General features: G+C 50.0%; 1 pseudogene; it reads left to right on the forward strand.

The window, feature by feature from the left end:
- The first annotated feature begins 1853 nt into the window (after window positions 1-1853).
- LOC136500070 (kinetochore protein NDC80 homolog) lies at window positions 1854-19774 on the forward strand (annotated as a pseudogene).
- Window positions 19775-20353: the final 579 nt, after the last annotated feature.

Raw genomic sequence — 20353 nt, forward strand, 5'->3', positions numbered from 1 at the left:
ATATATATAAACAAGATTACAATCATCGTCTAAGATATTCCTAAGACCAGGTGGGGTTATAAGCCACTCCTCCACCAGGTTGTCACAGAAACTAGACGAGCACACTCATGAGCTAATCTATTACATTTCTGACTAATGAAAACCAAATCAAGAGCTTCGAAGCTCTGGCTGAGATCTTCCATCTGTTGCAAAATGGGATTAATCTCATATTTCTGGCATGTGCGGTTCGTCCATAGATTGGCGTACCTACACAAAAGTTGAAACGCGAATAAGGTTTAGGGTGTATTTGGTTGGGTTGTGGTTTTTGGAAAAGCTACTGTGAGCTTTGGGCTTTTGAAAAGCTGTTGTGACTAATGTGCTTTTGAAAAAACTCAAAGCCCTTTGGTTGCACAACCGTAGCTTTTGGAAAAGCAATTGTCCGCATGTTCCACATGTCAGCCAACCCCACTTGTAAATCTCTCACTCCCTCGTCTTCTCCAACCTCACGTCCATGGCACCATCGGGAGGGGGCCAGGTTGCCATTGGAATGGACCGCGCCGTTGCCGTTGGGAGTGGGAGGGGCCGCGCTGCCGCCGTAGGGAGGGGGCAAGGCCCGCGCCGCCGCCGGTGCCGAAGCAGGTGCCGCGCCCGCCTCTAGCCGCTGGGACAGGGGCCCATGTCACCACCGGGCTTTGGAGCAGGTGGCGCCATCGGGCTCAGAGCAGGTGATGCCACCGTCCGCCGAGGCAGGAGCCTGCACGTGGATGGAGAGGAGAAAGTCGACGGGGACGGCGGAGCTCGCATCCGTGGTCGAAAGGGAGGGCGGAGCTCGAATCCGACCACATCTGCTGCCGGAGCTCAAGCAGGAGGTCGCAGAGTGGAGTGCATCCGCCGGGGCCTGTTTCCTCTGCTGGGATGGAGCCCACGCCCTCTGTTGCTGCTCGCTCCGGGAGGGGTGGGGGTTCACCGGAGGTGGGGAGGCCGGCCTCCGAAGATATCGCTTGTCGGAGTGGGGAGGGGGGCTCGCCGGAGTGGGGAGAGGGCTCGTCGGAGTTGGGAGGACGCGTCGCATGAGCCGCGAGGCTAACGGGCGGACGCGACTTCTCTGTTTCCTCTGGCAAAAAGTCTATACGACCCACGAGGTATCCATGGTGGTCTACGTAACCCTCTAACTATAAAACCAGGTATCGTGCACCCTAAACTTTAGAAAACCGGACAAAAAAACCCTAGGTGTTATTGAAAGGTGGTTTTGCTTATGTGTCAATCCATGCTGGCTAGCTTCAACCATGTGGCATCTAGGACCCACCTGTCAGCTTCACTGGGTGAGGTTAGCCCAAGGATGAAATATATTAGTGCAGCCCCACGTCCTCGACGATGACCTCCTGCTCCTGGTGCTCGCTAGCTGCCGAAGCACCACCGCCGGGCGCGCGTACGCACAGCTGTGTCCCCGCCGCAGCACCACCGCCGGCTGCGCGCACGCACAGATGTGTCTCCGCCGCTCGCGCTTGCTGTCATATCGTGGACGCCTCACCTCCCGAGTCCCGATTGACGCTCCGCTCACGCCTCGCGCCCATGAGTTATGGTCTAGGTCCAGGAGCCGAAAGCCCAGAAGCGATGTGGTGGAGATTTGCATGGATGCATGCATCGTGGAGCTTCAAGCTGTGGTCGATGGACGTGCATGGTTTGTTATCTCAGATAATCAGAATGTAGATGCATTAGTTTAGGTGTTGCGTGGTCACCTGTTGTCCGGTTCTTGCGGCGGGCTGTGCATGTCCTATAACATCGAGGAAATCTAGCTAGCGCCTATGTGTATAGGCCTGCATGTACTCATCGTTTGGAAAATTGAGAGAAATCGAGACAAGAGGCCGGGGGAGATGCATACCGCCAGTCACATCTGCTCGGGCTCCGCCGCCCGGTCCTCCGCTTGCTCTAGCAGGAGCGGCACTAATCTGGACGCGGCTCCTCTCCTCCGTCGCGTAGGTAGCGCTCACGGCCACGCTCTGGCGCCCCCGCTGCCGTCGTCGTTCCGGATGCCGCTCAGGCGTCACGTTCGTCCGTCCTCCTCCGGCCACGCTGGTGAGGCGTCCGTTGCAACAGTTGGTGCCCTGGAGAAGGAGGCCGAGGAACTGGAGACCGAGGTGAATAAGCTCATCTCGGGTCCCTCGCGGCGGGGAGCGCTGGAGTCAGAGAAGGAAGCCTTCAGTGCTGATATTCTCAAGTTTGAGGCAGTACGTGGTGGATGCTTGGAAAACTAAGATCAACGAAAAGGAACAGACGTTGGGGAATTTGGAGAAAGAGTTGGAGGCAAAAGTATTGGACACCCAGCGCTCTGCTGCTGAAGTTCAGGATCTATTGAAACAAGTGGATGCTCAGCCGGTGAATGCGAGGGGTATGGATAGAATGCGTACGGAGATGCAGGCGATTGAAGATGATATTGCCAACGCCGAGAAGGGGAAAACCGCACTGGAGGATAAGGTCTGGGAAGTTGAAGCTAAGCTGGTTACCAAGCTTGAGGAGCTTGAGAAGCTTGCTGAGCAGTGCAACCAGGCCCTCAAAAAGTACGAACGTGTTGCAGCATCTCCTATATTTTCTTAATTTTATTTCTCTCCATTCTAATAGAAATTGTCTGTAGCTACACCTAGGAACCAATGCTAACCATACCATTCTTATTTACCTATTGATTGTTGATTCCTTTGTTTTGGTAAAAATAAACCTTTCTGTTCTGATAAAGAAAACTATATATAATCATTCATTTGAATATTTTTGTAGTCAAGTGCCATGCTCAAATCATTTTGCTCTGTATAGATCTTTAGGCCTTATATAGTTGTGGTTCTAAAAATTAATTAATTTTCTTAATTGTTTTTTTTTTGTTTCAGATATGTTTTGTTTCGGTTCTATTTGTGCTCATCATAGTTTACATTGTTACTCCTGTTGTTGGCATGCCCCTTTATTTGTGCTCATTGTAGTTCTGTATGACTTATATAAATTAGTGTAGGTTAGGTTGTTATCGTTCACTTGTATTTATGGATCTGAAATTTCATGAGTGGTTTTATTACACATTTGAATGCCTGATTTTTCAGTTATCCTTGAGTTTCGATTGGTTTCAATTTACAGTGCTACTATCTATCTGCAATCAACAAAATATCAAATGCATGAAAGATTAATCAGCTTGGCCTTATGACTTTGGTGTTGATCTATTTTGATGTTTTTTCTCATCACCATGAATGGTATATAAATCAGAGAACCACAAAGAACTTAAAATGAAAACCATTGTAAAGAAAGTCAATGCACAATGTGAAAAGTAATTTATGTACAAACTATGTTATTCTATTATATATTTTCTTAAAAATATTTAATGCCTGGTCCTTAAGACCTCAACAAATTGAATAATGCCGACTGGATATGGACATGAGTGATAGGATAATTTTGCTAGACGAATAAATTGAACTTGCTGGAATATGTGCCAAACGGTGAATACTGTAATTTTTTACGCTGAAAATTCGATTGTGAAGTCCAACGATTAGTTTCCAAGAATTTTTTGGGGAAAAAAACATTTCACTAAACTTTTGGGGCCTTTGAATAGCCAGCTGACATCATGTTCTGTTTGCTGTTGTTGTGTTTACTGTTTACTAAACAGAAAGGCAAACAAAGGTTGAAATGTTATTTTTTTAACTGTGGTTCTGTTGTTTGTATCTGCTCTACTAGCTCCTTTTGTTAGTTCTGTTTGTATTATGTACTCATTTTTAAACTTCTGGGCCACTTTTCAGGTTGAAACCTACTGTTGATTTTCAGTACATGATAAATTCAAAAGGATCTTCTCCTGCTGAGATGCTTGGTACTGGTTACAAAACAGTACTAAAACCTGCACTTGTGGCTCATGTTGAGGAGAACAAGAGGAGTTGTCTCTCAAATCTTGAAAACCTAAATGATCTACAGAAGCAGCTGCATGGAAATGTTAAGGTTCTAGAGGAGGAAAGGAATAATATTTCCAGTCTCTACGCAAACAATGACGAGGTCAGTCCATCTTTCCAAGCCCTAAATTACATTTTATAGCCTGCAGAGTAAATGTGATCTGATTATTTTGTCCTTTCTCTTTTATTTGTTATGCTTATTCTGAAATTACTTTGCACTATTGGCCAAATAATAGAACCTGTTGGTGCAAAAAGTGACCAACACGTAAATATTTGTAGTTTTGCCGTACGTTGTGATCGGATGTGGCCTAGCACTCAATGACACAGAGTTTATACTGGTTCAGGCAACATGCCCTACATCCAGTTTGAGTCAGTCGGTGACTTTATTCCTGTCGACGAAATAAGGTCGGCAGTCTACCTAGGGGTATGCCCAAGGTAGTAGATTATCGGCAGACAGGTGCGCAAGCCCCAAACAAGACGGTGACGCAAGACGGACACGAGGTTTTATCTAGGTTCGGCCGCCAAGAAGGCGTAATACCTACGTCCTGCGTCTGATTTGTATTGCTGTATGTCAATAGATGATGATTTTTAGAGGGGTCCCCTGCCCGCCTTATATAGTCCGGGGAGCAGGGTTACAGATCTGGAAACTAATCCTAGTCAGTTACAATTGCCATATGTGGCCAGATAAGGATTCCTATTCTAACCGACCAGGATCCTGCTTGATCGCCAAATCCGTCTTGATTCCTTGTGCGGGACTCCAATCAGGTTAGCTGGGCCGCACGTCGTCTTTCGGGTGGACTGGACCCGTCGATCCGGGCCAGCCCAAGTTTAGCCGTAAGGGTATAGGGGTTAATACCCCCACAGCTAGTCCCCGAGCATCATGTATTATGCTGCGACACGCCATTTTAACCTTCTCCGACAAGTAAGGCTTGAGTACTTGACGCCTCTGACCATCGTCATCACCGGAGAGGTAGGTTGTCCCAAGAATATATGGTGCTCTTAAGAAAAAAGAAAAAGATTTCTGTCCTGAGAAGTGTGCCCACTTGTATTTCTGAAAAGAAATATAAGTGGTCTTGAAGCATATCGTCCTTGAACATCAGAAGCGTAGGGGTCGAAAAACAAACACATTCACCGCAAGGTGAAGTGTGCCCACTTAGTCCTCGAGCCTGGTAGTAGGTGACGTAGGCACGTGGTGCCAGGGTCTAAAAAGAATTCCCAGTTAAGTTGAGAACCCAATCGTTGTACAGGCGATACGAGATGCACCAGCAGGTGCATCGTACCGATGTAGTCCCCGAGCTTGTTGGAAGGCGAGGTTTGAGCCTTGTAGCAAGGTCTAAAGAAATGTCTCTCAATTGTATGTGAGTACACATGACATGTGGCCGAGGAGAGCAAAACTCCAAGAAGTGGTCGGGAGAGTCCCCGAACACAGCAGTGGTCATAACAGTTCCTGAGTACGGTAATGGTCGCAGCAGTCCCCGGGCAGGGTAGTGGTCGGAGCAGTCACTATGGTCGGAGTAGTCACCGTGGTCGGAGTAGTCACCGAGCACGAAAGTGGTCTGGGTAGTCTCGAAGCACAAAAGTGGTCTGGGCAGTCCCCGAGCACAAAAATGGTCGGGGCAAATCCACGATCGCGTGCGCTGTGTAGACAATTATTTTTTGTATTTATTTGTCTCTATTCTCTGCCAAGTCCAGTCTAACACGTCTGGTCAAAAAAGCAAATGGGTATAGTACGCCATTCTGTCTTCTTACTCTTTTCTGGCAAACAGTCGGTTGACACCTATGTTGAGGTGTGTCAGTGTGGGCCCTCTTACACTATCAACGAAGAGGCGCGTACACTGGTAACGAAGGAGCACGTTTATTGGCGTAGATTTCGAGGTTGTGTGAACAACCGTCTGCGGCGCGTGCGCACGACTCCCAATATTCTCGGGCGAACGAAACGACGGGACTCTTTGCTTTATATAATGTAGATCTGGTAAGTTACTCATACCGTTCCCCACTGCCATCCACCGCCGCAACCTTCTTCTTCCTCTAGCCGAACCCTATTCTTCCAAAAATCATCACCAATCCCCTCGCCATCCCGCATCCACCCCCTTAGCAAGGATGGACTAATGGCGAAGAGAGACGCCCAGAAGAAAGGCGGGGTCATGGCGAAGGAATGGTGGAAATCGCGGAGCAATGAGCAGACCATCGAGGACCTCGTCGCCATGGGAGTGCTCCACAACAAGGCACTCGCGGGATGGCGTGCGCTGGAAGGAGAGAGCTTCCCCGATCCACAACCAGGTGAGATTGTGATTTTCGAAGATTTCTTCAAACGGGGTTTCGGGATTCCAGTGCACCCTTTCCTTCAGGGTCTCTGCTTGTACTACGAGATTAGGGTTTGCAATCTGCATCCCAACTTGATTCTCCTTATCTCCACCTTCATCCATCTCTACGAGTCTTATGGTGGCTTCCAGCCCCATTTCGACCTCTTTCGCCACCTGTTCTGTCTTCGGAAGAAAGGGAGCGGTGGCTCGAAGATAGCAAGAGGCGTCTACCTGAATCTGTGCGACGACATGAAAGCACAATACTTGCACTGCCCCTGGAACACCTCGCTGGATGAGTGGTACAAGAAGTGGTTCTACATCCGTGAAGAGCCGAACACCATCACCCTGTGTGATGTGGGACTGATTCCAGAGAAGAAGAATAGCTGGACAGAGAAGCCCGAGAACCTGGAGCAGATTGCCGAACTGCTCGGGATGATCCCATGGGGGAAACTAGATGGCCCAAGTGTGGTCGGAAACTTCATCAGCCGAAGGATCCAGCCCTGCTAGAAGAGGGTTCATCCAGGCTTCGAGTACCAGGGGAGTTCCGATCCGACAAGGACCAGGAAGGAGCCGCTCAACAAGATGGAAATCAAGGCCAGGATTGGGGAGCTCTTCAACCTGGCCGATCCCAACTACGTTAGGTTGAACGACATCGAGCACGCCTTCAAGCTGGCTCGACCTCCCCCAAAGGTAAATGATGCCTCCTTTTAATTGTAGAGTCACGTTGTAACCATAAATTGACTGTTGTCCCCGCTTTGTGCCTCAGTGGAATGGTCGTGATCGGGCAGCAGTGTTCGTGTTGCCTCCCCCCATTGTAGATTGGCCGCAAACTACCGGCCCAGCAGCCTAGACCAGCACCAGGACTGACGACATCCACTGGGTGGCCCTCGAGACTGTGGAGGACGCATCGACCAGGGCCGCTGGGAAGCGTCCGGCGGCCAGCAAACGATGCTAAGCCATCTTCCCCCTATCGGACGACGAAGCGGAGGATGCGGATGTCATCCGGCTTGTCCCTCGAAAGAGGAGAAGGCAAATGGGATCGTCGGAGCAGGATGGCGCCTCCGTGCCAGCAATGGTCGCATCACCGACCACTGCAACACAGGGGACAAGCGAGGGAAACGTCGAGCGTCAAACCCCGACGCCTATACCGGAGGTGGGAAAAGACCCGGTGGAACCTGCCGAGCACGCGGAGCAGGGGCGGTCGAGAAGACGCTCCTTTGCCACATCATTCCGCAAATCGAAGCTGTAAGTATCTATATTTTTTATGTAAGCTTGTAATTTATATTGGATACCATTATCTTCTGAAATTGTCTCTGATATATTAGATCGGCATCCACCGAGAACCCCGACCAGTTAGCCGGGTGCGGCACCTCTTCGCCAGCAATGGCGAGACAAACTACCCGGCAACTAGCCGTGAAGGAGCCTATAGTAGGCACTCCACCTGTACCTCAGCAGGCGGACGACCAGACGCCGGTCCCCGAGCAGCTGGTCGACAAGACAGCCGAGCAGAGTACAAGTGCTCTGAGCACGAACTCTGCCAAGGCAGATACCCTGGCACCAAGGGAGCCGGATCTAGCCGAGGAGCAGTAGCCAGAAGTGGCCCACGACGTTCTTGTCGACGCGATGGCTCGTGGAAAAGCCCTGGTGGTCGTGAAGTTTGCAGACTCCAGACCAGCGCCGCCTCCTGAACAGGAGGCTGAAGAGGAAGAAATAGAAGAGGTCCTGGGTCGTCCTCAAGATAGGTGACAACATGTATATGTGTCACGCTATCGAAACGACGAATGGGTCATGCACGAAGAGATCCCAGAGGTCGAAGAGACCCTAAGAGTCGAACGGGCGGCCAAGCGTCTGGTGACAGAAGTCCAGGTATATTTGACTTGAGTTCTTGACCCTGTTGTGTAGTCGAATTGTCTGACTTAGCTTATCTATATGCAGGACTTGATGAAAACTGCAAAATACCGAAAAAGGTGCTTCGACCAGATTGAAGGAATCATGGCGACCAATAAGGAGCTGGCGGCCGAAGTGGAACGCTTGCGGCGCCAACTTGAAGCCGCCGACCAGGAGAGGACAAACCGAGAAGCACAACACCAAAACCTGGTCGGCCAGCTCAATAACAAAGAGCGGGAGAAAACAAGTAAGTTTTCACCCTATCATAGCAAGTGCAGGACTTGTATTATTGTGTTCTTGGCAGTGACGGCTGTAATGCAGGTTTAGAAGCTGAAGTGACCCGCCTCCAAGGGGAAAATAGCCGTGTGACCGCAGAATGTGGTCGCCTAAAGGAGGACAATGAGAAACTGGTACGCAACCAGTCTGAACTCCAAGACCACACCACCAGAATGAAGGATGACCTGAAAAGTAAGTATTCCAGATCACCTTTCTCATTCTACCACCCTCCTTGCCTTGTCGTGTCATCACATTTGGTGTCTTGTACTGCGTTCAGTATTGAAAGTCAATGCTAAGAGGCACCTAGAGGCCATGATCAAAGAGCGCGACGACTAGAAAGCACGATGCCTCAAGGCCACCGAGGAGCGGGACACGTGGAGCAAGCGGTGCCAAGAGATGGCCACTGGCATTATGCCCGTCCTCGACCTTATCGACCCGGCGCTCACAGATGAAGAGCTAAGGGCGCCCCAGCTGGGACTGGTCGAGAGATGCAGACAAGCTTGGGGATGGTTCCAAGAGTTCGTGAAGGAGGCGGGTGAGTACACGGGTGCCCATGTACTAAGCATGGTGCGTGCCCACTACCCCCTAATCGATCTCAAGCGCCTGGAGACTGGGTACCCAAAGGAGGTAGACCCAGACAAGGTAGAAGAGCTTCGAACGGCCCAGCGGGACTTGTCGTCAAAGATAATTGGCGATATTAACCTGTGTGGAGGTGGGACAGCACCTGTACAGGGGATGCCATTGACAAGTCAGCTGGAAATGCCATCAGCTGCAAGCCAACCAACGAAGCCTGTGGTCTCGACCAGCCAGGCACCGGCGGGGCCATCCCCTTCAGCTCGACTAGCGCAAGAGTCCCCGAGGCTTGAGTAGGGTATCAGAGGCGACGAGCAGTAAATGCCATGCTCCCCGACCAGCTAATGTAATAGGCTTAGAGCTGTAGAAGGAGGACATAGTTGTGTTATTGTAAACTTGACCCTATTCAGGAAAGTTTGTAATAACGTAACTGTATATCATTATAAGCTTGTTTGCTTTGTACAAAACGTACTTAAGCTTGAAACTTTTTGTTGGTGTAACTAAGTGAGAACGTGTTAACATTCTGTTTAGTTGTACCGCTTTGCTCGACACATCATCCCAAAGAGTTTGTGCGGACCTAGTTTGGCATGTAGTCGGAGTGTGAGGTATCGTGACCTGTGCACACGTGGACGCGGACAAGTCAAACCAGGGGGCACCTGCCGATCACCCGTAACGTAGAGAGCGGATCCCGTGCACGTGTTGGGGGGAACCGGAGACAGGGCCTGCTCCGAAAACCGTAGAAGGAGTGGTGGTCGGCTTGTACTGGCTGTAAGACGTTGGTCGTGTGACTTCCTTGATCATGAAGGGTCCTTCCCATGGGGTTGCGAGTTTGTGGACACCAGCCTGGTTTGTCTTCCACTTCAGGACTAAGTCCCCGACCACGAAGAAACGCTCTTTAACGTTCTTGTTGTAGTACCTGCACAAAACAGCAAGGTATTTGGCCGTGCGTACACAAGAATCGAGCCTTTTCTCCTCTGCGTTGTTTACTTCTAGCTCTCATATTTCATTGGCCTTGCCCTCGTCGAAGTTCTCTACCCGTGCTGATCTGAAAGCTATATCTGGTGGGAGGACTGCCTCAGCGCCGTAAACCATAAAGTATGGTGAGACGCCGGTGCTGCGACTGGGTTGAGTTCGGAGGCCCTAGACCACGACTGGTAACTCCTTGAGCCATCTTCCGGGAGCTTTGCCGTTTTCTCTAAACATCCTCTTCTTTAGTGCGTCCAAGATCATGCCATTTGCCCGCTCGACTTGTCTATTAGCTCTAGGGTGCGCCACCGAGACATATTTTACTACTATGCTCCTTTCATCGCAGAAGTCCCAAAAAGCATTCTTGGTGAACTGAGTACCCAGATCAGTAATGATGCTGTTGGGTACGCCGAAACGGTGGATGACCTGGTCGAGGAACGTGACAGCCTTCTCTGAGGATGCCTGTACTAGAGGCATGTATTCTATCCACTTAGAAAATTTGTCAATTAGCACGAAGACGCATGTAAATTTCCCAGGAGCCGGTCTGAAAGGCCCGATCATGTCCAGTCCCCAGCATGCGAAGGGCCAGGAGGCTGGGATCGTCTGGATCTCATGTGTTGGTACATGGACTCTCTTGGCGAAGAACTGACAACCCTCACAGCGGCGGACTAGCTTCTCCATGTCGGCTACTGCTGACGGCCAATAGAACCCTGCTCGGAAAGCCTTACTGACTAGTGTTCTTGAGGCCGCGTGGTTGCCGCAGGAGCCAGAGTGGATTTGGTCTAGGAGATGCTCGCCTTCCTCCTGGGTTATACACTTCATCAAGATTTCCTCCTTTGCGTTTTTGTGCCATAACTTGCCATTGACGAGCATATACTGCTTACTGCGACGCATCAGGCGCTCATTTTCTATTCGATCAGTATAACCACTACCATCTGTTAAGTACTTGATGAAAGGTGTTCTCCAGTCTAGCTCATGAGTGGCCGGTAATGGCTCGGTTGTGCTCGGTGCTGGAACCATAGCCACTAATTGCTGGTCTAGAGCATTGTCGACCGTAGGCTTTTCATCTTCAATGGAGGGCATGAACAGGTCTTGGACGAATACGCCATGTGGGATTTTGGCTCGGGATGATCCTAACTTTGATAACGCATCTGATGCCTGGTTCTTGTCCTGGACCACGTGCATGTATTCGATGCCATAGAACCTGCCTTCCAGCTTTCTTATCGATTTGCAGTATGCGTCCATCTTTTCGTTGGTCGTATCCCAGTCCTTGTTGAGTTGGTTGATGACCAGAGCCGAGTCTCCGTAGACATAGAGACGTTTAACACCAAGCTCAACCGCAATGCGTAAACCATGCAGGCATGCTTCATACTCGGCGGCGTTATTAGATGCTGGGAAATAAATCCTGAGGACGTACCGGAGCTGCTCCTTGGATGGTGACACGAAAAGGACTCCTGCTCCCGCACCGTCAATGTTGAGAGAACCATAGAAGTACATCGTCCAATATTCGTTGGATCCCGGAGGGGCAGGCGTACTTAAGTCTGTCCACTCGACGATGAAATCGGTGAGTGCTTGAGACTTGATTGTAGTACGGCTTGCAAATTCCAAGGAAAAGGGGCATAGCTCCATTGCCCATTTGACGATGCGCCCGTTCGCGTCCTTATTGCGAATGATGTCGCCCAAAGGATACTCGGTCATGACCACCACACGATATCCGTCGAAGTAATGTCTCAACTTTCGGGATGTTATCAGTATGGCATAGAGCAGTTCTTGGATCTGAGGGTACCTGGTCTTGGATTCATTGAGTACCTCACTAATGAAATAAATTGGCCGTTGTACCTTATAGGCGTGGCCTGGCTCATCGCGCTCGACCACCATTGTAGTGGAGACCACCCGATCGGTTGCCGCAATGTAAAGTAGGAGAGTTTCGTCTTCTCTGGGAGCAGTAAGTACCGGGGGTGATGTGAGATATTGTTTTAGTTGCGTAAAGGCAGCGTCTGCTTCCTCTGACCACTCGAACTTCTCGGAAGCTTTGAGCAGTTTGAAGAACGGTAGCCCTTTTTCTCCTAATCTTGATATGAAGCGGCTTAAAGCGGCCATGCATCCGGTAAGCTTCTGAACATGTTTCACCTTTTTTGGAGGCTTCATGTCTAAGACAGCTTTGACTTTCTCTGGGTTAGGGCGTATGCCATCATAACTGACGACGTTGCCGAGCAGTATGCCGGAAGGAACGCCAAAGATACACTTCTTTGGGTTTAATTTCCATTGGAACGTATTGAGGGCTGCAAAGGTGCGTTCCAGGTTGTCAACAAGGGTACGTGCTTCCTTGGTTTTGACAACTACATCGTCCACATAGGCCTCGACGAGACCATCTTTTATCTCATCGTTGAGGCAGGCCTGTATAGCGCGTTGGTAGGTAGCCCCGGCATTTTTGAGCCCAAACGACATAGTCGTGTAGCAGTAGGCGCCAAAAGGCGTGATGAAAGATGTCTTGATCTGGTCGTCCTTTTTGAGAGCGATCTGGTGATAACCAGAGTAGCAATCGAGAAAGGAAAGCAGCTCGCAACTGACGGTTGAGTCTATGACCTCGTCTATGCGAGGTAAACCGAAGGGGTCCTTAGGGCAGTGTTTGTTGAGATCAGTGTAATCAACGCACATTCTCCATTCATTATTCTTTTTGCGTACAAGAACCGGGTTGGCTAACCATTCCGGATGATACACTTCTTTGATAAATCCGGCTGCTAAAAGCCGTGTGACTTCTACCCTAATTGCCTCCTTTTTGTCATGAGCGAACCGTCGTAGCTTCTGCTTGATTGGTTTGGCCTTGCTGTTGACATTTAAGGAGTGCTCAATCAAGTTCCGAGGTACACCGGGCATGTCGGAAGGTTTCCATGCAAACACATCCACGTTGCTCCTCAAGAACCTGACGAGCGCGTCTTCCTATTTGGGATCCAGGCTGACCCCGATGAGGGCCGTTTTGCTAGGATCGCCATCGACCAGCTGGATCGTCTTGTGCTCTTTGGACCTGATGTTCTTGCGCGGAGCCTCGAGCTCTAGGATCTCCAGGTGGTCGGCTGAGGTCTTCTTAGCATTGAGCGTGGTCTCGGCCATGCGAATGGAGAGGTCGTGGGCCTCTGCTATTTTGAAGCTGTCGTCCTCGCAGGTATAAGCTGCGTATACGTTGCCCCTAAGGGTTAAAACTCCTTTCTCGGTAGGCATCTTGAGCACCAGATACCTGTAATGAGGTATGGCCATGAACTTGGTGAGAGACGGTTGACCAAGAATAGCATGGTAGGTGCCGTCGAAGTCAGTGACCACGAAGTTGATGTAGTCGGTGCGGAAGTGGTCCGGAGTCCCAAATTGCACAGGTAGCGTGATCTGCCCGAGAGGTGTAGAGCTCTGTTCGGGGAGAACGCCCCAGAACTGTGCCTCGTATGGCTTCAGGTCCGCCTGGGCTATTTTCAGAGCGGGCAGGCTGTTCTTGAATAGTATATCAATGGAGCTACCGCCGTCGATCAGTACCCTGTTGAATTGGACCTTGTTTATACAAGGATCGAGGACCAGGGGAAAATGCCCTGGCTCAGGTATGGCGGCCCATTGGTCCTTCCTGCTAAAGTAGATTTCATGGTGAGACCATAGAGGAAGCCGTGGATCGGTGAGAAGGTTGTCGGTATTTGCCACGTTCAAACAGGCGTGGGCGAGCAGCTTGCATTCTCGTTTGGTCTCAATGGACACCTTACCGCCGATGATGGTGTGCACGCGATCAGTTGGCTTGACGTATTTATGACGAGGGTCTGCATCATCGTTGTCGTTGTCGTCGTTGCGCTGTTCCCCTGTGTCGTTAGGCTTGTCTGACGTATCCGGAGCCTGTTGACGCGTGTAGATAGTCTTGAGGATGCGGCAATTCTCCATGGTGTGGTTCGACTTAGGATGGAGCTGGTAGGGCCCCTTCAATGCTTTGGCGTAGTCGTCCTCGTAGTTACGACGTCCGCCGCCCTTTTTCACGATATTGACCTCGCCATCATCTTCCTGAGCACGCTTGCTCCTATAATCGTCATGGTGGTTGCGCCGTTGATTACGTTGGTCACGGTGGTCGCGGGAGTCGTTGCGCTGGTTGCGGCGGTCAAAATTGTCGTTCCGACCACGACTGCCGCGGTAATTGTCGCGGTGTGGAGGGTGATCGGAGCGTGGAACCCTTGCTGCTTCTTCAACAATTATCTTTTTAGCGTCGTCAGCGTCCGTATATTTCTTAGCGGTGGCCAGGAGCGCTGTGACTGATTTAGGTCTCTTCCGAAGGAGCTTGTCTCTTAGGGCATCGTGGAAGCGGAGGCCAGTGACGAAAGCCTTGATTGCTTTATTGTCGGAGATTGATGGGACCTTGATGCGCATCTCTGAGAAACGCCGAACGTACTCGTGCAGTGGTTTGTCTTTCTGATCTCGGATTCGTTGCAGATCGTACTTGTTGCCGGGTTGTTCACAAGTAGCGATGAAATTGTCGATGAAGGCCTGCTTGAGCTCCTACCAAGAATCAAAATAGTTCGCTGGCAGGCTAACCAGCCATTGGTGACCTGCATGACCAACAACGACTGGGAAGTAGTTAGACATGACGTGCTCGTCAGCCATGGCTGATCGGCACGTAGTTTCGTAGAGCATGACCCATAATTCGGGGTTTTCCTTGCCGTCGTACTTCTGAAGTTTCTCGAGCTTGAAATTCTTAGGCCATATGACTTGGCGAAGGTGTGGAGTGAACTGCTTCAGGCCCGGCGGGCCGTGGGTGGTATCATACTCCATAAGGCGGTGGCTTTCATAGGATGCTCGATCATCGGCTCTCTGGTTGATGCGAGCGCGTAGATCGCGTCCACCGAGGTAATGGCGGAGATCGTTATTGCCATCGCGGCGATCTCGATTGCCATCTGGATTAGCTCTACGACCGTAGTTATCACGGCGGTTGTCGCGGTTATCTCGGCGGTTGTCACCTCGAACGTCGTGGCGGTTATCCTCCCGGCGGCGGTTGTCGTCCCGACCACCATCATGACCACCGTTTCCACCATGACGGTTATCTAATGGGTCATTGTTGCGCGAGCCACGTTGGTTGAGTGGCTGTGAGCGACTTGAGTATTGGCGGCTGTGGCTTGATTCGACGGAAATGGATGGAGCCCGGGCTTGATTCATCTCTGCGGTCTGAGCCATAGCAGCTGTCAGATAAGCTTGTATGTCGTCACGGACTGCTTGGGTCTCAGGAGTGTTGGGCAGCCACTGCATTGTCGCCATGGCGACGGCTACATTGGCGCTTGGGGTCTTGAAGACTTGTTTGTCCCCCACCCTGTCGAAAGCATTATTGAGGTCACGTGGCTGGACCCTTATGCGTCGTGCCTCCTGGTCTGCTTTAGCTTTGATTTGTCGGCGATTAAACCGGTCAATATTGCGTGCTTCGCGTGCGGTCTTTTCTTGCTTTGTTTCGCCAACTGCCGGCGGCTCGTCGTTGCTGACAACATGGACCAAATCCCCTCGTCTTGGCGGGAAAGACGGAAATTGGGGGAAACCCGGGGCGTGGTCTGGTAGATCCAGATCGTATTCGACGCCTTCATCTTCGTGACGCTGAAGCTCGATGTGAACAGATGCGTTGGATGCAGTGCCGGATGGGGAGCCGAAGTCGCCCTCTCGGACTGTGTGGACGGATCCTTCTTGATAATCTTCAATTCGAACCATGTTGACGAGGTTGCATGGCTTCGGCCGAGATCGGTGTATAGGACACAGATCCGAGCGGTGTTGTAGGTTGTACGCGTAGCTGGCAGCAGCGTTTTGCAGGCCGTAGGGCTGGACCTGGTGGTTCTCCATCGGGGCTTCGTACTCGTCGGATCGGAGACCCGTCGCAAAGGCTGGCTGGCGACGAGCGAAGCGCCCCTCAGGAGTAGATACGACCACGAGATCTATTCCAAATCGTGTAGGACGACTGGTCCGTGCTGGTCGGGTAGATCTGTTGTGGGGCACGATCCCCTGCTCATTAGGTTGGCTTTGAATCGTACTTACCAGAGCTAGGGTTTCAGCGAGTTTGATGCTGACCCGATCGATGGAGTCGAGCAGGTTGGTGTTGTCGATCTGCTTCCCCCTGTAGCGGGGAAGCGGATGACGGGTTGTCGGCGTGGCTATAGGTGTGGTCGGAGCCAGATGTACCATGGTCGAAGCCAGATCCATCGTGGTCGGAGCCGCGTTCACCGTGGTCGGAGCCGTGTTCGTCGTGGTCGAAGCCGCGTTCGTCGTGATCGGAGCTGTGTTCACCGTGGTCGGAGCCGTAGTCGACGCAGGTGAAGTAGTAGTCGGCGCGGGCTGATTCCATGCCTCCTCCGTGGTCACGGCGACGGGGTCGTCAGAACCGGTGGTCCAGGTGATCTGGCCGACGGTGAACGTGAGGCCGTTGGGCGTAGCCATGGAGCCGGAGATGATGACCATCTTGTTTGCTTGGAGAGCAGTACGCACACCCCCTACCTGGCGTGCCACTGTCGACGAAATAAGGTCGGCAGTCTACCTAGGGGTATGCCCAAGGTAGTAGATTATCGGCAGACAGGTGCGCAAGCCCCAAATAAGACGGTGACGCAAGACGGACACGAGGTTTTATCCAGGTTCGGCCGCCAAGAAGGCGTAATACCTACGTCCTGCGTCTGATTTGTATTGCTGTATGTCAATAGATGATGATTTTTAGAGGGGTCCCCTACCCGCCTTATATAGTCCGGGGAGCAGGGTTACAGATCTGGAAACTAATCCTAGTCAGTTACAATTGCCATATGTGGCCAGATAAGGATTCCTATTCTAACTGACCAGGATCCTGCTTGATCGCCAAATCCGTCTTGATTCCTTGTGCGGGACTCCAATCAGGTTAGCTGGGCCGCACGTCGTCTTTCGGGTAGACTGGACCCGTCGATCCGGGCCAGCCCAAGTTTAGCCGTAAGGGTATAGGGGTTAATACCCCCACAATTCCTGAGCCCAGGTGCTCGGAGTTTGTTGTGGGGTTACAAATGGAAGGGAGTAAGTTGGGGGGTGCAAGAGGTCCGATCGGACTCTGGTCTGAAGGACCGAGAGTGACAGGAGCTCCGCTATATGCTAAGTGTTCGAGCGTGCGCTCTATATAGCTTTAGAGTGTCTAAAGCTAGCAGAGGGTGAATCGATGTGAGTCTCCAATCGATCGAGAGTCGTCCTTGTTTGGGAGAGAGCGTATCCCCTTTTATAGACGAAGGGGACGGCCTTACAAGCGAGAGAGAGAGAGTACGTATGCTACTAAGTCTTATTGCCCAAGCTGTCGGGTATAAGATAATTGTAGGCGCCCATAGTACTGTTGATGTCAGACGCATGTGGGAGGTTTTCACCGTGGTCACCAGGTACGGTAAATGCCAACGCCCACAACACTGTGGATGCCCAGATGCATGTGGGAGGCCTTACCGTGTTTGCCTGTTATGGGAATTGATGGCGCCCACAACACTGTAGGGTAAATGTCGGCGCCCTCAACACTGTTGGGGTTCTGACATGCCTGGAAGGTTGCAGGTTGCCCTTCTGCCATGCCCTGTTGGTATTGTCCTGCAGGTGTACATGGTACGGTCCTTAGTATTGCTGTTGACTTGAGCGTCCTGCTTTACTTGCTTCGCCCGTTTCCTGATCCTCACCAAGCGGGCGTCCCTGGTCGGTTGGTCCCAGTCGGCTCCGACTGCGCCAGTCGGAGAAGAGCTGTAAGCAGAGGTTCGGTGCATCCTCGGTCGAAGACGCGGGTCGGAGTCACAAGCGGCGTTTGGCCAGGCCTTCTGGTCGGAGAGACGGGCCGGAGTCGGAAGCGAGACCTTCTGGTCGGAGAGGCGGGCCGAAGTCGGAAGCGAGCGTTGTTCCTCCTTGGCCAGGCCTTCCGGTCGGAGAGGCAGATCGCTCTTCTGGCCTGTCGTTCAGGTAGTTTTGGGCCGGCCCAGGAGTTGCGCGTTGTTCGCGACGTCATCTGCTGCGCCAAGCCTTTGCTGGAAAGCCGGTCCATGAGGGACCCCGGGTTTATGAACCTGACAGAACCCATCACATTTTTGGAAAGAGCTGTGCTACAATTTACTGTATATGTTTAATGGGTACGACCAGACTATTAAAAACATCACCAGGGAATTGCTAGAGTTCCCAGTTTTTTTTAAAAAAATAAAAATTGGTTACTTGAGCTACACATTTTAGGTGATCAATGTTTTCTAGTGATATTGTGATGATATATCAATAAGACAATTTGTCAGATGTTGATGTAGTTTCTAGAGTCAGTTGGTTCAACTTGATAAAGCTTTACTGCTGGTCCTTTTAGTAATTTATTAGCTGGATTAACCAGTAATCAAGCCTTTTTGAGCTGATATTTATTAAAATCAGGAAGAGTAGTGCTTTTTTCTAAATAGGCTGTGCCCTGGGCATATTCGCACATCAAATTTGTGGCAAAAAGGCCCAAGTATTTGAATTCGACTAATAATGATTAATTGGCGCCGTTATTGGAAATTGCAGTTTGGATTTTAGGTCATGGATTATACTTTGATGTGTTGTGATTTGACTTGAGGGTTATCTAATCTATTGCTTTTCTAATGCTATGCCTTTTGATTAGAGAAGCTAGACAGTGGGCATAATGCAATCATCTGTTTTAGGCAGATGTTCGACCCTCCTTTTATCTCATTTTATATTTACGCATGAAACTTATGGTGAAGTTAGCATGAAGAATGCCTTCGATTAATGAAAGTTAATTTGTGCTGTTAATAAATCGGATTTTGGATTTATGTCATGGATTATACTGGTATATGTTGTGATTAGACTTGAGAGCTACTAAATCAAACTTCTCTAACTTTGACCAAGTTTATAGCTCTGCAACATGAGATTTGTTTAATTACATTTTCCATGAAATGTCTTTGTGTCTTTATTTGAATTTGTAGATGTTAACATATTTTTCTAAAAACTCGTTCATAGTTGGAGAAGTTTGATATAAGACAACGCCGAAGTGAACTATAATTTGGAATGGAGGAGTACGTGGATGCCCTCCAACCTTCATCTGAGTTTAGGACTTCTATGTATGTGGAGTTGCAAGTATCTGGAAAACAATATCGAATTTAGAGCCGCAATAAAACAATGAATATGCCGATCAGAGTCAAGTGTTGGAACAGTTGTCAAATATTTGAAATTAGATTCTTTCCCCCCTATGTAGGAGCATTCAATTGATTTATTATTCCGGTTTGCATCTTTTTTGGGGTGTTAATGAATTTCTTGTCCCACTCTCTTTTCATGGTGATTCTAGAGTCTAAACAATTATCGATATGCACAAGTGCTTGGCCTGACTTTTACCATACAGCTCAAGTTTGTCTGGATTCTTACAGAATAATTATTGCAAAATAATAAAGTCGACACCTAGGGCCAGCCAGCCGCAGCAGCCGAACACTCCCTAGATGGTTGCTCGTTTGAATTCACTGGATCGTGAAATTATAAATGATGACTCAAGATTCACATCTGAAGCTGGACAAATGAAAGATGAGTTGGAGCAAAAGAAGAATAGTTTGATTTCTCTTGAAAAGCGGGCAGATGATTTTTTTAAGGTACTTCTGACCTTTTGTTTTGTTAATACTTAAAACACATTCCTTTATAAGTTTAGCACATTAGAGTAAGACAATTCAAACGAAATTTGATTTGATAGATATCGGAGAAGAGGCTCCAAGATGCAACACATAAAGTTGAAGAAGAAACTCAGGCGGCTGCTAGGAACCTGCTGGAGCTTCTTGATGGCATGGCTGAACATAAAGAGTTCATTGAAACAACAATTGCTCAGAGGAGGACGACCTCTATGAAACTGCAGATTACATCCAGCCAGCCTGTTGGGCTGACGTCATCACCTTTTAGAGATGCAACCGAGCAGCAAATAGATGTCCCAAGAACTTTGATCCCTAGCAGGAACCAGCACTGGCGCAGCCGCCACATCTGTACAAAGCCTTTCTGATTGGATTCGGATGCAGTTTGTGCTTAGTTTTCTGTACAACTTGCGTCTACTAGCTACAGCTAGTTCCGTCGAAGTGATCATTCAAGGTGAACAACGAGAGCTGTTTGTGTATGTAGTTTACCTGCTGCTTTTCTCCAGCTCAAGCATGCGTCGTGCATCTCGAAACCCGACGGTTCAGGCACAGAACGTGATGATATTCAAGTGGGGCTTAAACAAACCCAGCAACTCAACGTGATGATGATGGGGCCTTCGATAAGTACCAGACGACCTTTGCAGCACCACTGTCTGCCTTCAAGCGTGAAGCCATTAGGACGCTGTTGTCTGTCAGAGATCGGCCTGGGGGAGTCGGTCCTCGTCGAAGGGTTCGAGTTGGATGCCCTATGACGGAGACGGTCCTCCCCGTGACTCCCCTCCTTTGGCTGGTTGATGTCGCTTTGATGTTTTTTTATGCCATCCGGAAACATTTTTTTTATATGGATTGT

Source organism: Miscanthus floridulus, chromosome 13, assembly GCF_019320115.1.
Source record: "Miscanthus floridulus cultivar M001 chromosome 13, ASM1932011v1, whole genome shotgun sequence".
NCBI classification, from domain to species: domain Eukaryota; kingdom Viridiplantae; phylum Streptophyta; class Magnoliopsida; order Poales; family Poaceae; genus Miscanthus; species Miscanthus floridulus.